The sequence below is a fragment of the Kogia breviceps genome, chromosome 16, assembly GCF_026419965.1.
Source record: "Kogia breviceps isolate mKogBre1 chromosome 16, mKogBre1 haplotype 1, whole genome shotgun sequence".
Classification (NCBI taxonomy): domain Eukaryota; kingdom Metazoa; phylum Chordata; class Mammalia; order Artiodactyla; family Physeteridae; genus Kogia; species Kogia breviceps.
This window is the reverse complement of record NC_081325.1, coordinates 15,422,340-15,437,544: the sequence shown is the minus strand read 5'-3', so window position 1 is coordinate 15,437,544 and position 15,205 is coordinate 15,422,340. Positions and strand designations below refer to the sequence as shown.

The 15,205-nt window shown below is 40.6% G+C and overlaps 1 protein-coding gene across 7 annotated transcripts in view; it reads right to left on the bottom strand.

Annotated features, from left to right (window-relative positions):
* COG6 (component of oligomeric golgi complex 6) overlaps positions 1-15,205 on the bottom strand; it is a 336,439-nt gene that overhangs the window by 185,288 nt on the left and 135,946 nt on the right. The window contains exon 20 of one of the 7 annotated variants that reach the window (XR_010837126.1): positions 2,901-2,952. The exons of the other annotated variants lie outside the window; for them this stretch is intronic. The gene's annotated coding sequence lies outside the window, so the exon portion shown is untranslated. The remainder of the gene's footprint in view (positions 1-2,900; positions 2,953-15,205) is intronic. 7 annotated transcript variants of the gene reach the window in all.

Genomic DNA, 15,205 nt, shown 5'->3' with positions numbered 1-15,205 from the left:
ACATGTGAACACCCGAAGACACCAATGATCCCTCCCGTATATCACCCCACAGATGGTAGGAACTCGGATAAGGGGGAACCATGTGCATACCAAGTGTCTTGGGGCTAAAAACAATAGGAAACGTTTCCGTGGTTGAGACTGAAACAAAAGAAGAAGCCAGTGTAGGGGGTTCTCTGCGATCCTCCTTCAACATCGGGGCCGGGCAGACAGCTGCGCAGGTCAGATCACTTCTGAAGCTAATGTAACGGTCAGCAACTCCATCAACTAAGAACAAGTATCCTCCCTGTATTGCCGGGGCAATGTGCTAGTTTAATAAAGGTGGGGGAGATACCGAAATTAATATTTGATTTTGTGTGTCTTACAAAATCTTGCTCAAAGACAGATTTTGTCTGATATTTGGTGGGGGGATGGGGTGAACCTAAGATGCTTTTTATTCAAGTGGCTAAGTGGTTCACACTTACATAACTGGATTTTATCTTTTATTATATCCATGCTTATGGCATAAACTACCACACAGTCCTTTTAGGAAATATACAAATTATAAATAATTAAAGGAGAAGTGAGTTCAAATGCTTTGCCTTTATTTCAGCTTATGAGGCTAAGCTTATAGATATAATCTACAGTTCAACTTACTGATCTGAGGGACAAAATTCGACTCAGCCTCAAGGTTTACTTTGTCAGCTGAGGGATAATAAAATTTTGTCTTTCCATTCCTATTTCCGTCTTTTTACTCTTAATTATTTTCTAATTATCCTTGCATTTCTTTAGAGCTCACTGTTAATACCTTTAATACTCTAGCTTAATATCCCAGCTTAAGAGTTTGTATCTGAGTTAAGACATATGTCATTTCTCTCACACTGTAGTAGCTCTCCCCCAAGAAGAAAAATACAGAAGAAAACTTTATCCTTTTTAGATTTGTTCCTTGCTCTTTCAGTTAACTGATTTGTATGAAGGTTTTGTGTTGAGCAATATCCAAAACAGGGAAATTTCTAGAATTCGTGTTAGTTCAAGGTTCAGGTAAGCAAGATTAAGTGTATCAAGTGTACCAATTTGAACCATTGGGATCATTATGGGGTTTGTAAAAGTCAGTCTTCTCAGACCTCCTGTTATGGTTTGAATGGAAAAGCAAACTTAGCAAAGATTTCCCAGTGAGGTCCCCAAGGATGCCACAACCTTGGTGAATTAAGTGAATTCATTGCTATTCAGGGTCTGATCCTGAGCCCTGTAAGCTTACAAACCCAGTCAATCAGAACATCAAGAGTAGTTCCTGCTCTCCAGAAAGACTCACATTAATTGGATCCCCAGTTACTGATGTATAATAACCAGAATGGCAGTTGATTAATTACAATGAAACATAAAGCAAAGGACCAGACCAGGTCTTCTTGCTTGTTCATTTGCTCCCCTGTAGACAAATCTACAAGGAAAGCCAGATTATTATCAGGAAGAGGCTTGAGAGATGAGTCAAACCAGGGGAGCGGGTTGAAGGATATTAATGCTGCTGCCAGCAAGCCATCCACCTCTGCTGGAGCCTGTCCTTGCCACTGTCTCTCCTCTCCAGTCCCCAGGCTTATGTCGGAAACCTTAGCCAGTGTGCAAGTGACATTCTTTTCCCTGAACTCAGAGCTGAAATCAGCATCTTTCTTTCTGTTTTTTTTTTTTAATTCTGATTTTTATATGTTGTTTACTTTAAGCAACGCATTCTCAGATTCAGAAGGAAAATAAATTTTAGCAGACATATAATTGAAGTCATTGTGAATATCTAACAAGCTAAAACATGTTTTCTAAAAAGCACTGAGCCACAACATATGCTAAGGCATTCCCAGTACCATGGGATGGTATCCCAGTACCGTGCGATCCAAGTACCACGGTCAGGCCAGAAGCTCTGTAACCCACTAGAGCCTAGAGGAGACACAGAATTAACATTGCAGCTTAATAACTGGCTGTCACTCGTGTCTGTGGCGTGCCACGTCCTTCTGACCCTTGCTTTCAGGGATCTATAACTTTTGATAGGCTTGTTGTCACCTTGGACTAAATTTCTTCTAACCCTTGCTTCCCATGTGTGCAACAAGTCTTTGTTGTTCAGCTTCCCAGAGAAGCCTGTTTACTGAGGACTATCCATTTGACTGTCCCTTTTGCATTTCTTTTGACCAACCACGTGCCTGATTTATTTTTTGTACCTCCTGAGCTTCATTCGTTTCCATAGCACCTGAACTCTGGGTGCCGACACCTTGCTCCTGCTTCGTCCACCTGCCATTTTCGAATTTTACAAAACCTTTTGATGGCAATAGTTTTTATCGAACATGTTTTACTGTTATCAAAGTAATAAAACTTATACTCAACTATATAATTACAGTTTTCAACTGCTAAAAGAATAGTTCTTACTTATTTTAAAGCCTTAGCAATTTCAACTACAATTTTTCACAGGTTTAACATAATAAATGATAAACATAATAACAGGCTATTTATGAAATCTGACCTTTCCTGAAAGTGAGGGCTTTAAAATTTCTAATAAATAAGTAAATTAATTAATCTAATAAATCTAAAACATTAATGTTGAGACCTATCGGAGACAATTGCTGGTGGAAGGTATAAGAGGCTGAGAGCTACTGCACAAGGCATACAATCGTAGAACAATATCTTTTGTTTCATTACTTTGTCAACAATTTTACTATAGAGACCAAGATAGAAGCAGAATCTATATAATCCCATCTGAAAAACACTAAATGCTGCCCCTGTGTATCTGTGCGACATACTTTAAAATGATTATTATCAAATAACCAAATATATCCACTAGTTTATATTTTTGAATAAACTGCCGTTTTCAAAAGTATGTGAGGCCCTAATGATTTTATCATAAAATGACTTAAAATCCTGAAACTCTAAAGCTAAAGTAAGCATACCCCAATTCACCAGTGTCCGTATCTGGAGCAGGTCATTTGTCTGATTTCGCATCTGTGTGATTTAAGTGAAGAAAGAGTTGAGATTCGGGTGGAATTTGGAACGAAAATCTCTCATCCAATTAGAAAGCAGCAGCTCTGTCAGGCTTCCTTCTGGGGCGCACGTGCTTTCCTTGGATATGTGAATATCTTAAATAAAGTCACTTTCAGATTTAACCTGAGAGGCATACGTCTCTGAAGCTGACATGTTAAATGGACTTGCTGCTTAGATAATGTAAACTTTGGAGGAGCCATCTTACTTCTCTAGGTCCAGCTTCATGGGGTAAGGGGAGGCGGGGAAAGAGAACAGCTTTCTCATTAGTCCCATGTTCATCGCCTGCACCTCTGTACTGGATCTTTTCCCTTCAGCCCTGCGGGTCCACTCTCCATCGTTTTTCACTGGCTGTGGTACCCACACTCTCTGGCTTCCAGCTGGGTCTGGCCCGTGGGACGCAAGCTAGGGAGATCAGGGGAGGAGAGTGGAGTTCCTGCTGGTCCCCAGCTCCCTCCCTGCAGGGTCACCAAGGGCCTGCTGCCTTCTCCAGTCCTACAGGACGGCTCCCCCCTTAGACCCTCTGGGTCTCCAGGGTCTGTACCGGCTCCCTCCGCGCACCCCCTTCAGGCCCCGGGGGTAAAAGCTCGGGAAGTTGCCGTATACAGTGCTTCAGATTGCCCCACTGGAGGGTCTCATCCATTTCTTCTTGGAACCCTGACTGATGAAAATTTTATCTACATTGGGTCACACAAATTATCTTCATGGCGTCTCTTCTAAATTAGTGAAACTAGGATTGCATTATTAGACTAGACTGAAACTGCAGATGCTACCATCAAGAGTTAACAGCCCTTTTTTTTTTTTTATAGTGCAGGCATTTAGAGAGAAATGCCAATTGCCTAAAGAATCAATTCTTCTTCATCCAAACTGTAATTAGACTTTGAATAATGGTCTTCTTTGACATATAAAATCATGTCTTTGTAACAGAAGTCTTCGATTGAGTGCTTTAGACTTCAGTAGAAGGAAAGAAGGGTTCTAAATTAAGACTTGAAATCTTTAAAATAAACGGGGGGAAGAGCCCAAATTGTATTTCTGTTATCAGTTTGTTGCATTACTACTCCTAATAATGTTATTATTAATAATAATAATAGATAACAATGACTGAATGCTTAGTTTATATCAGTGACTGTTTTGGGTGCTTAACATATACCAGCTCATTAAACACCCTCAACAATCTGTGTGGTAAGAATTGGTATTATTATCCTCATTTTACAAAAAAGGAAATAAAATACGGAGAATTAAATAACTTGCGCAACGTAGTGCTATGTGTTGCTGCCTTCATTGGGTTTTAGACCATGCTAAACAATGATTCTTGCCCAGAAGAATCACATGTACTAATGTTTTTAAAAATTAAAAACCATTTTTATTACCACTTCCATATTGCCGACTTCCAAATGTCCATAGACCTGGGTGAAATAATCATTGAGTTTTGCAATTTTTTTTAACATGGAAGTTTCTGCAAATCATAAATTTGTTACACTGAGAACTTCAGCAAAAGATGTTTACATTTCTGAACATTTCTTTCAAGAAATGTGTCCACATCTATTTGTGTGTTGGAGCTGTCGCTGGCACCATGGGAAAAAACAGACAAACATCATTTCAAAGTTAAACTAATGGAAATAACTTAATTGATGTGAAAATAGTATCTTGCTTAAAACTAATTTGGGCATTCAATGTACAAATTTGCTTAACAGCGGCAGTTTGTAAACCTTTTCATCATGCAGTGTTTTATATTATAAAAGTACCAAAAAAAAGAATATATTGAGGGTATAGAAAAGCTGAACTGTGAATACATGTCTTTTTAATATGTTTCTATGTTTTAACCTGGTTATTCAAGTTACAGTCTGTGGTCCAAGGAGCACTGATACTGAGGGGCTTAACTGTACATGAAAAATATCTTATTCCTTCAAAAAAAATTGGAGATCAGAAACAATACAGCAAATCTACTCAATTTGATTGATGGGTTCTCTTGGTGTTTGTTGTATTGTTTTCTGAGATTTGAAATATTTCATGTTTAAAAATTTTAAAACAAAGTTCCTAAATTTGAGTAATGGAAAGATCACTTCGAAAGGACAAAAATTCACAAAGCTGCAAAATAATGTCTGCAGACCTGGTTAGAGAAAAAAATGAAATAGAGTGCTTTCTGAAAGAAGAAAATTAAAACACAATTTTTTTTCCCTCTTTGTGTTTCAACGATTTATCCTGTGTTTGGAGTTCAGGATACCAGAAATGTGTCTACCTCCAATATCTGTACTTTGGGGGCTTGACTGCTACCTTATTTTTACTTACTCTGTTCTTGGGTAATTCTTAGGCCTTCAGGTCCTTTTATGGGCTCACAATTAATTTGAGTTTGTTCAATATCCCTAAAAAAATTAAGTAAATAAGAAAGGGAGGGGAGCGAGAAGATGGCGGAGGGGAGCGAGAAGATGGCGGAAGAGTAAGACGCGGGGATCACTCTTCCTCCTCACAGATACATCAGAAATACATCTACACGTGGAACTTCTCCTATAGAACACCCACCGAACGCTGGCAGAAGACCTCAGACCTCCCAAAAGGCAAGAAACCCCCCAAGTACCTGGGTAGGGCAAAAGAAAAAAGAATAAACAGAGACAAAAGAATAGGGATGGGACCTGCACCAGTGGGAGGGAGCCGAGAGGGAGGAAAGGTTCCCACACACTAGAAGCCCCTTCGCGGGCGGAGACTGCGGGTGGCTGAGGGGGAAGCTTCAGAGCCGCGGAGGAGACCGCAGCCAACAGGGTGCGGAGGGCAAAGCGGAGAGATTCCCGCACGGAGGATCGGTGCCGATCAGCACTCACCAGCCCGAGAGGCTTGTCTGCTCACCCGCCGCGGCGGGCGGGGCTGGGAACTGAGCCTCGGGCGGATCCCAGGAAAAGGTCTGGAGTTGGCAGAGCGAAAACAGCCTGAAGGGGTTAGCGCACCACGGCTGGCCGGGAGGGAGTTCGGGAGAAGTCTGGAGCTGCCGAAGAGGCAAGAGACCTTTTCCTCCCTCTTTGCTGCCTGGGCGTGAGGAGAGGGGATTAAGTGCGCCGCTTAAAGGAGCCCCAGAAGCGGGCGCGGAGCTGCTGAAGAGACAAGAGACTTTTTCTTGCCTCTTCGCTTCCTGGGGCGCGAGGAAAGGGAATTAAGGGCACCACATAAAGGAGCTCCAGAAACGGGCGCGAGCTGCGGCTGTCGGCACGGACAACAGAGACGGGTGTGGGACGCTAGGGTTGCTACTGCCGCCACCAAGAGGCCTGTGTGCGAGCGCAGGTCACTCTCCACACCGCCCCTCCCGGGAGCCTGTGCAGCCCGTCAGTGCCGGGGTCCCGGGATCCTGGGACTGCTTCCCCGGGAAAACGCGCGGCGCGCCTCGGGCCGGTGCAGCGTCACGCCGGCCTCTGCCGCCGCGGACTCGCCCCACATCCGTGCTCCCCCACCCACCGCCTGAGTGAGCCAGAGACCACGAATCAGCTGCTCCGTCCGTTAACGCTGCTCCTTTGACCCCGCCCTCTCTGAGCGAAAGGCAGACGCCCTCGGACGACCTGCGCGCAGAGGCGGGGCCAGGTCCAGGGCTGAGCCCCAGGAGCTGTGCGAACAAAGAGAGGGGGTTGTCCCTCCCAGCAGCCTCAGAAACAGCGGGTTAAAGCTCCACCACAGTCAGCTTAAAGTGCCCTGCATCTGTGGAAAACCTCAATAGACAGCGAAATATCCCAGGTTGAGGAAGCGGACTTTGGGAGCAAGATATACTATTATTTTCCCCTTTTTTCTTTTTGTGAGTGTGTATGTGGGTGCTGCTGTGTGAGATTTTGTCTGTGTAGCTTTGTTTTCACCATTTGTCCTGGGGTTAGACCGACCATTTTTTTTTTGGGGGGGGGTCTTTTTTTTTTTTTCTTTCTTTAATAGAAATTTTTCTTCTTATTATTTTGTTATTTTAATAACTGTATTTTACCCTACTTTATTTTGTCTTCTCCCCTTTCTTTCTTCCTTTCTTCCCTCCTTTCTTTCCTATTTCCCTCCTTCCTTCCTTCCTCCCTTCCTTCCTTTATTCCCTCCTTCCTTCCTCCCTTCCTTTCTTCCTCCCTCCCTTCCTTCCTTTATTCCCTCCTTCCTTCCTCCCTTCCTTTCTTCCTCCCTCCCTTCCTTTCTTTATTCCCTCCTTCCTTCCTTTCTTCCTCCCTCCCTTCCTTTCTTTATTCCCTCCTTCCTTCCTCCCTTCCTTTCTTCCTCCCTCCCTTCCTTTCTTCCTCCCTCTCTTCCTTTCTTCCTCCCTCCCTTCCTTTCTTTATTCCCTCCTTCCTTCTTCCCTTCCTTTCTTCCTCCCTCCCTTCCTTTCTTTATTCCCTCCTTCCTTCCTCCCTCCCTTCCTTCCTTTATTCCCTCCCTCCTTCCTCCCTTCCTTTCTTCCTCCCTCCCTTCCTTCCTTTATTCCCTCCTTCCTTCCTCCCTCCCTTCCTTTCTTCCTCCCTCCCTTCCTTTCTTTATTCCCTCCTTCCTTCCTCCCTTCCTTTCTTCCTCCCTCCCTTCCTTTCTTTATTCCCTCCTTCCCTCCTCCCTCCCTTCCTTTCTTCCTCCCTCTCTTCCTTTCTTCCTCCCTCCCTTCCTTTCTTTATTCCCTCCTTCCTTCCTCCCTCCCTTCCTTTCTTCCTTCCTTCACTCCCTTCCTCCTTTCTTCCTTCCTTCACTCCCTTCCTCCTTTCTTCCTTCCTTTCTTGACTTTCTACTTTTTTCTCCCTTTTGTTTTGAGCCGTGTGGATTAAAGGCTCTTGGCACTCCAGCCAGGTGTCAAGGCTGTGTCTCTGAGGTGGGAGAACTAACCTCAGGACACTGGTCCACAAGAGACCTCTCAGCTCCACGTAATATCAAACGGCGAAAATCTCCCAGAGATCTCCATCTCAACACCAAGACCCAGATTCACTCAAGGGCCAGCAACGAACAGTGCTGGACACCCTATACCCAACAAAGAGCGAGACAGGTCTACAGCCCCATCCATTAGCAGAGAGGCTGCCTAGAATCACAGTAAGGCTACCGACATCCCCATACACGCCCCCAGACGTGGACCTACCCACCAGGGAGACGGGATCCAGCCTCATCCACCAGAACAGGGGAACTGGTCCCCCCAACCAGGAAACCTGCTAAACTCACTGAACCAACCTCAGCCACTGGGGACAGCCACCAAAAATAGATAGAAATACGAACCTGCAGCCTGCAAAAGGGAGACCCCAAACACAGTAAGATAAGCAAAATGAGAAGACAGAAAAACACACAGCAGATGAAGGAACAAGATAAAAACACACCAGACCTAACAGATGAAGAGGTAATAGCCAATCTACCTGAAAGAGAATTTAGAATAATGATGGTGAAGATGATGAAAAATCTTGGAAATAGAATAGACAAATTGCAAGAAACAGTTAACAAGGACCTAGAAGAAATAAAGAGGAAGCAAGTAACGATGAGCAACATAATAAATGAAATGAAAAATACTCTAGATGGGATCAGTAGCAGAATAACTGAGGCAGAAGGACGGATAAGTGACCTGGAAGATAAAATAGTGGAAATAACTTCTGCAGAGCAGAAGAAAGAAAAAAGAATGAAAAGAACTGAGGACAGTCTCAGAGATCTCTGGGACAATATTAAATGCACCAACATTCGAATCATAGGGGTCCCAGAAGAAGAAGAGAAAAAGAAAGGGACTGAGAAAATATTTGAAGAGATTATAGTTGAAAACTTCCCTAATATAGGAAAGGAAATAGTCAACCAAGTCCAGGAAGCACAGAGAGTCCCATACAGGATAAACCCAAGGATAAACACGCCGAGACACATAATAATCAAACTGTCAAAAATTAAATACAAAGAAAACATATTAAAAGCAGCAAGGGAAAAACAACAAATAACACACAAGGGAATCCCCATAAGGCTAACATCTGATCTTTTAGCAGAAACTCTACAAGCCAGAAGGGAGTGGCAGGACATATTTAAAGTGATGAAGGAAAAAAACCTACAACCAAGACTACTCTACCCAGCAAGGATCTCATTCAGATTTGATGGAGAAATTAAAACCTTTACAGACAAGCAAAAGCTGAGAGAGTACAGCACCACCAAACCAGCTTTACAACAAATGCTAAAGGAACTTCTCTAAGCAAGAAACAGAAGGAAAAGACCTACAAGAACAACCTGAAACAATTAAGTAAATGGTAATAGGAACGCACATATCAATAATTACCTTAAATGTAAATGGATTAAATGCTCCCACCAAAAGACACAGACTGGCTGAATGGATACAAAAACAGGACCCGTATATATGCTGTCTACAAGAGACCCACTTCAGACCTAGGGACACTTACAGGCTGAAAGTGAGGGGATGGAAAAAGATATTCCATGCAAATGGAAATCAGAAGAAAGCTGGAGTAGCAATTCTCATATCAGACAAAATAGATTTTAAAATAAAAACTATTACAAGAGACAAAGAAGGACACTATATAATGATCAAGGGATCGATCCATGAAGAAGATATAACAATTGTAAATATTTATGCACCCAACATAGGCGCACCTCAATACATAAGGCAAATACTAACAGCCATAAAAGGGGAAATCGACAGTAACACAATCATAGTAGGGGACTTTCACACCCCACTGTCACCAATGGACAGATCATCCAAAATGAAAATGAATAAGGAAACACAAGCTTTAAATGATACATTATACAAGATGGATTTACTTGATATTTATAGGACATTCCATCCAAAAACAACAGAATACACATTTTTCTCAAGTGCCCATGGAACATTCTCCAGGATAGATCATATCTTGGGTCACAAATCTAGCCTTGGCAAATTTAAGAAAATTGAAATCGTATCAAGTATCTTTTCTGACCACAACGCTATGAGACTAGATATCAATTACAGGAAAAGATCTGTAAAAAATACAAACACATGGAGGCTAAACAATACACTACTTAATAACGAAGTGATCACTGAAGAAATCAAAGAGGAAATCAAAAAGTACTTAGAAACAAATGACAATGGAGACACGACGACCCAAAACCTATGGGATACAGCAAAAGCAGTTCTAAGAGGGAAGTTTATAGCAATACAATCATACCTTAAGAAACAGGAAGCATCTCGAATAAACAACCTAACTTTGCACCTAAAGCAATTAGAGAAGGAAGAACAAAAAAACCCCAAATTTAGCAGAAGGAAAGAAATCATAAAGATCAGATCAGAAATTAATGAAAAAGAAATGAAGGAAACAATAGCAAAGATCAATAAAAGTAAAAGCTGGTTCTTTTGAGAAGATAAATAAAATTGATAAACCATTAGCAAGACTCATCAAGAAAAAAAGGGAGAAGACTCAAATCAATAGAATTAGAAATGAAAAAGGAGATGTAACAACTGACTCTGCAGAAATACAAAAGATTATTAGAGATTACTACAAGCAACTCTATGGCAATAAAATGGACAACCTGGAAGAAATGGACAAATTCTTAGAAATGCACAACCTGCCGAGACTGAACCAGGAAGAAATAGAAAACATGAACAGACCAATCACAAGCACTGAAATTGAAACTGTGATTAAAAATCTTCCAACAAACAAAAGCCCAGGACCAGATGGCTTCACAGGCGAATTCTATCAAACATATAGAGAAGAGCTAATACCTATCCTTCTCAAACTCTTCCAAAAGATAGCAGAGGGAGGAACACTCCCAAACTCATTCTACGAGGCCACCATCACCCTGATACCAAAACCAGACAAAGACGTCACAAAGAAAGAAAACTACAGGCCAATATCACTGATGAACATAGATGCAAAAATCCTCAACAAAATACTAGCAAACAGAATCCAACAGCACATTAAAAGGATCATACACCATGATCAAGTGGGGTTTATTCCAGGAATGCAAGGATTCTTCAATATATGCAAATCAATCAACGTGATACACCATATCAACTAACTGAAGGAGAAAAACCATATGATCATCTCAATAGATGCAGAGAAAGCTTTTGACAAAATTCAACACCCATTTATGATAAAAACCCTGCAGAAAGTAGGCATAGAGGGAACTTTCCTCAATATAATAAAGGCAATATATGACAAACCCACAGCCAGCATTGTTCTCAATGGTGAAAAACTGAAACCATTTCCACTAAGATCAGGAACAAGACAAGGTTGCCCACTCTCACCACTCTTATTCAACCTAGTTTTGGAAGTTCTAGCCACAGCAATTAGAGAAAATAAAGAAATAAAAGGAATCCAAATAGGAAAAGAAGAAGTAAAGCTGTCACTGTTTGCAGATGACATGATACTATACATAGAGAATCCTAAGGATGCTACCAGAAAACTACTAGAACTAATCAATGAATTTGGTAAAGTAGCAGGATACAAAGTTAATGCACAGAAATCTCTGGCATTCTTATACACTAATGATGAAAAATCTGAGAATGAAATTAAGAAAACACTCCCATTTACCATTGCAACAAAAAGAATAAAATATCTAGGAATAAACCTACCTAAGGAGACAAAAGACTTGTATGCAGAAAACTATAAGACACTGATGAAAGAAATTAAAAATGATACAAATAGGTAGAGAAATATACCATGTTCTTGGATTGGAAGAATCAACATAGTGAAAATGACTGTATTACCCAAAGCAATATACAGATTCAATGCAATCCCTATCAAATTACCACTGGCATTTTTTACAGAACTAGAAAAAAGAATTTCACAATTTGTATGGAAACACAAAAGACCCCGAATAGCCAAAGCAATCTTGAGAACGAAAAATGGAGCTGGAGGAATCAGGCTCCCTGACTTCAGACTATACTACAAGGCCACAGTAATCAAGACAGTATGGTACTGGCACAAAAACAGAAATATAGATCAATGGAACAGGATAGAAAGCCCAGAGATAAACCCACACACATATGGTCACCTTATCTTTGATAAAGGAGGCAAGAATATACATTGGAGAAAAGACAGCCTCTTCAATAAGTGGTGCTGGGAAAACTGGACAGCTACCTGTAGAAGTATGAAATTAGAACACTCCCTAACACCATACACAAAAATAAACTCAAAATGGGTTAAAGACCTAAATGTAAGGTCAGACACTATCAAACTCTTAGAGGAAAACATAGGCAGAACACTCTATGACATCAATCACAGCAAGATCCTTTTTGACCCATCTCCTAGAGAAATGGAAATAAAAACAAAAATAAACAAATGGGATCTAATGAAACTTAAAAGCTTTTGCACAGCAAAGGATACCATAAACAAGACCAAAAGACAACCCTCAGAATGGGAGAAAATATTTGCAAATGAAGCAACTGACAAAGGATTAATATCCAAAATTTATAAGCAACTCATGCAGCTCAATAACAAAAAAACAAACAGCCCAATCCAAAAATGGGCAGAAGAACTAAATAGACATTTCTCCAAAGAAGATATACAGATAGCCAACAAACACATGAAAGAATGCTCAACATCATTAATCATTAGAGAAATGCAAATCAAAACTACAATGAGATATCATCTCACACCGGTCAGATTGGCCATCATCAAAAACTCTAGAAACAATAAATGCTGGGGGGGGTGTGGAGAAAAGGGAACACTCTTGCACTGCTGGTGGGAATGTAAATTGATACAGCCACTATAGAGAACAGTATGGAGGTTCCTTAAAAAACTACAAATAGAACTACCATATGACCCTGCGATCCCACTACTGGGCATATACCCTGAGAAAACCATAATTCAAAAAGAGTCATGTACCAAAATGTTTATTGCAGCTCTATTTACGATAGCCAGGACATGGAAGCAACCTAAGTGTCCATCAACAGATGAATGGATAAGGAAGATGTGGCACATATATACAATGGAATATTACTCAGCCATAAAAAGAAATGAAACTGAGTTATTTGTAATGAGGTGGATAGACCTGGAATCTGTCATACAGAGTGAAGTAAGTCAGAAGGATAAAAACAAATACCGTATGCTAACACATATATATGGAATCTAAAAAAAAAAAAAAATGTCATGAAGAGATTAGTGGTAGGATGGGAATAAAACACAGACCTACTAGAGCATGGACTTGAGGATATGGGGATGGGGAAGGGTAAGCTGTGACGATGTGAGAGAGTGGCAGGGACATATACACACTACCAAATGTAAATTAGATAGCTAGTGGGAAGCTATAGCATAGCACAGGGAGTTCACCTCTGTACTTAGTGACCACCTAGAGGGGTGGGATAGGGAGGGTGGGAGGGAGGGTGACAAAAGAGGGAAGAGTTATGGGAACATATGTATATGTATAACTGATTCACTTTGTTGTAAAAGAGAAACTAACACACTATTGTAAAACAGTTATACTCAAATAAAGATGTTAAAAAAAAATTAAAAAAAATAAAAATGTAAAAAAAAAAGAAAGGGATATTTAGGAACAATGAGCCTAACTTTTTGCTGTTGTCAACATTTTGGTTGTGATATTTTGGAATTTTTAATATGCAGCTTAAAAGGAGAAGGAAGAGAAAAAGATACAAAAAAGGAGATGGAGGAAGGACAGCAGGGTCAGGAGGTAGAGAAGAAGAAAGAAAAGAATGAAAAGGAAAATTAAAGAAGCAGATGGAAAAGGAGAAGGAAGGAGAAAGGAGAAAGGAAGAGGAGAGGAGAGGAGAGAAGGTCAGGGGGTGGAGAGGGGGAAAGAATAAAAAATTTTAGTTATTTTTGGAGGCCAGATTATTTTACCACAGAAAAGAGTGAGAAAAACTCCTCAACTTCTTTGTATGTGTGCCAGTGTATAAACGGCTATTCTATACATAATTGCTTATAGTCTTAGAAACAATTTTTTAAAATGTACTCACTCCCACATTTTCACTTCTTGGACTCTGCTTCCTAGAAGAAAGTGATACATGAAATCAGAATCCATTACATACTTTCTTACCTTAGATAAGTGTGTAAGGAGCTATTTCCTCAATTCCTGCAGGATTAGGAAATTAGTCAAAATTACTGACTGCTAAGAATACCAGGCTGATAAAGTTAACATTTCAGAGCTGATAAAGTTAAGGCTACGAGCCCCTTTCAAAACCCTGGCAGAGGTCTTGGTAACGTGTTTACATGTCTCATGTTTATATAAAATTTGTCAAAGAGATTCTTGTTTCCCTTTTCTCTACAAGGAACCCCGAAATTTGTCTGAGCTCCAGGTCCCACAAAACTTGGATCCGTCATACAGTAAGAGATTCAAGGAGACTGTCAAATCTGCTTTAGGAACTCTAAAGAAGAAAATTGTGCAAAATAGTTCTGGAAGCTCTTTACATGAAGTCCTGCCTGAATATAAGGGGTGGTTAGAAAGTTAGGGGGATTCTCAAAGTCTCTTCCAGACCCTTGAGACTAGGACTATTTTTTGAAGGTCTTGCAATCAAAAAGCTTATTTGTTTTAAGGCAGTTGTTTAAAATATAGGCTTATATTATTATTTACCTCTAATACTCTTATTTCCCACATTTTGAAGATGGATAGATAGAGATGGACAGACAGACATAGATCTCCAAGACAGTTTCAAGTGCCCCCTCCTTTTCTATAATAAATTGTGCAGTGTTTCAGTCTTTAACATTTCACTATAAAACACCAACCAACACCAAGCCTATAATCCGTAAGGCTATATCAGGTACCACTGCATTATGTAAATGATAACATAATGCCAGGACTACTATAATCCCAGATACCAATGCACAATGAGGGGATTATGATGAATAATGTAAAAGGTTAAATACTTTCATTTACTTGAATGCTGAACATGGTGTTATAAGCAAGTGAACTTAATATAACCACAATAACCCTCAAACAGTACTCTCATTAAATACACCTTAGGCTTAAAATAATTCACACAACTCTGGTTGGCCTGGTTTTCAAGATGAGAAAAGTAAAGCCTAAAGCAAGCTGAGTTCTAGACCAGGGATGACCAGTAAATTGCATTAATCCAACTATTCCTCTTTCCTGTCCTGGGGCAGACATCAGTAATCAATCATCATATCTTTCCCTACATTCCAGGTAGCCATTACCAATTGATCCGTGTGGACATATGAACTAAAACCTAGTGAATAAACCAGGTCTAGACTAAGGATACATAGTGGTCAGGAGATAACGAGGAAGTAGGATTACCATCCCCTCACCACTCCCACCCACCCAAATCTGTCACTAGTGCTTCTTATGTTGATACCCCTTTTCATAGGAC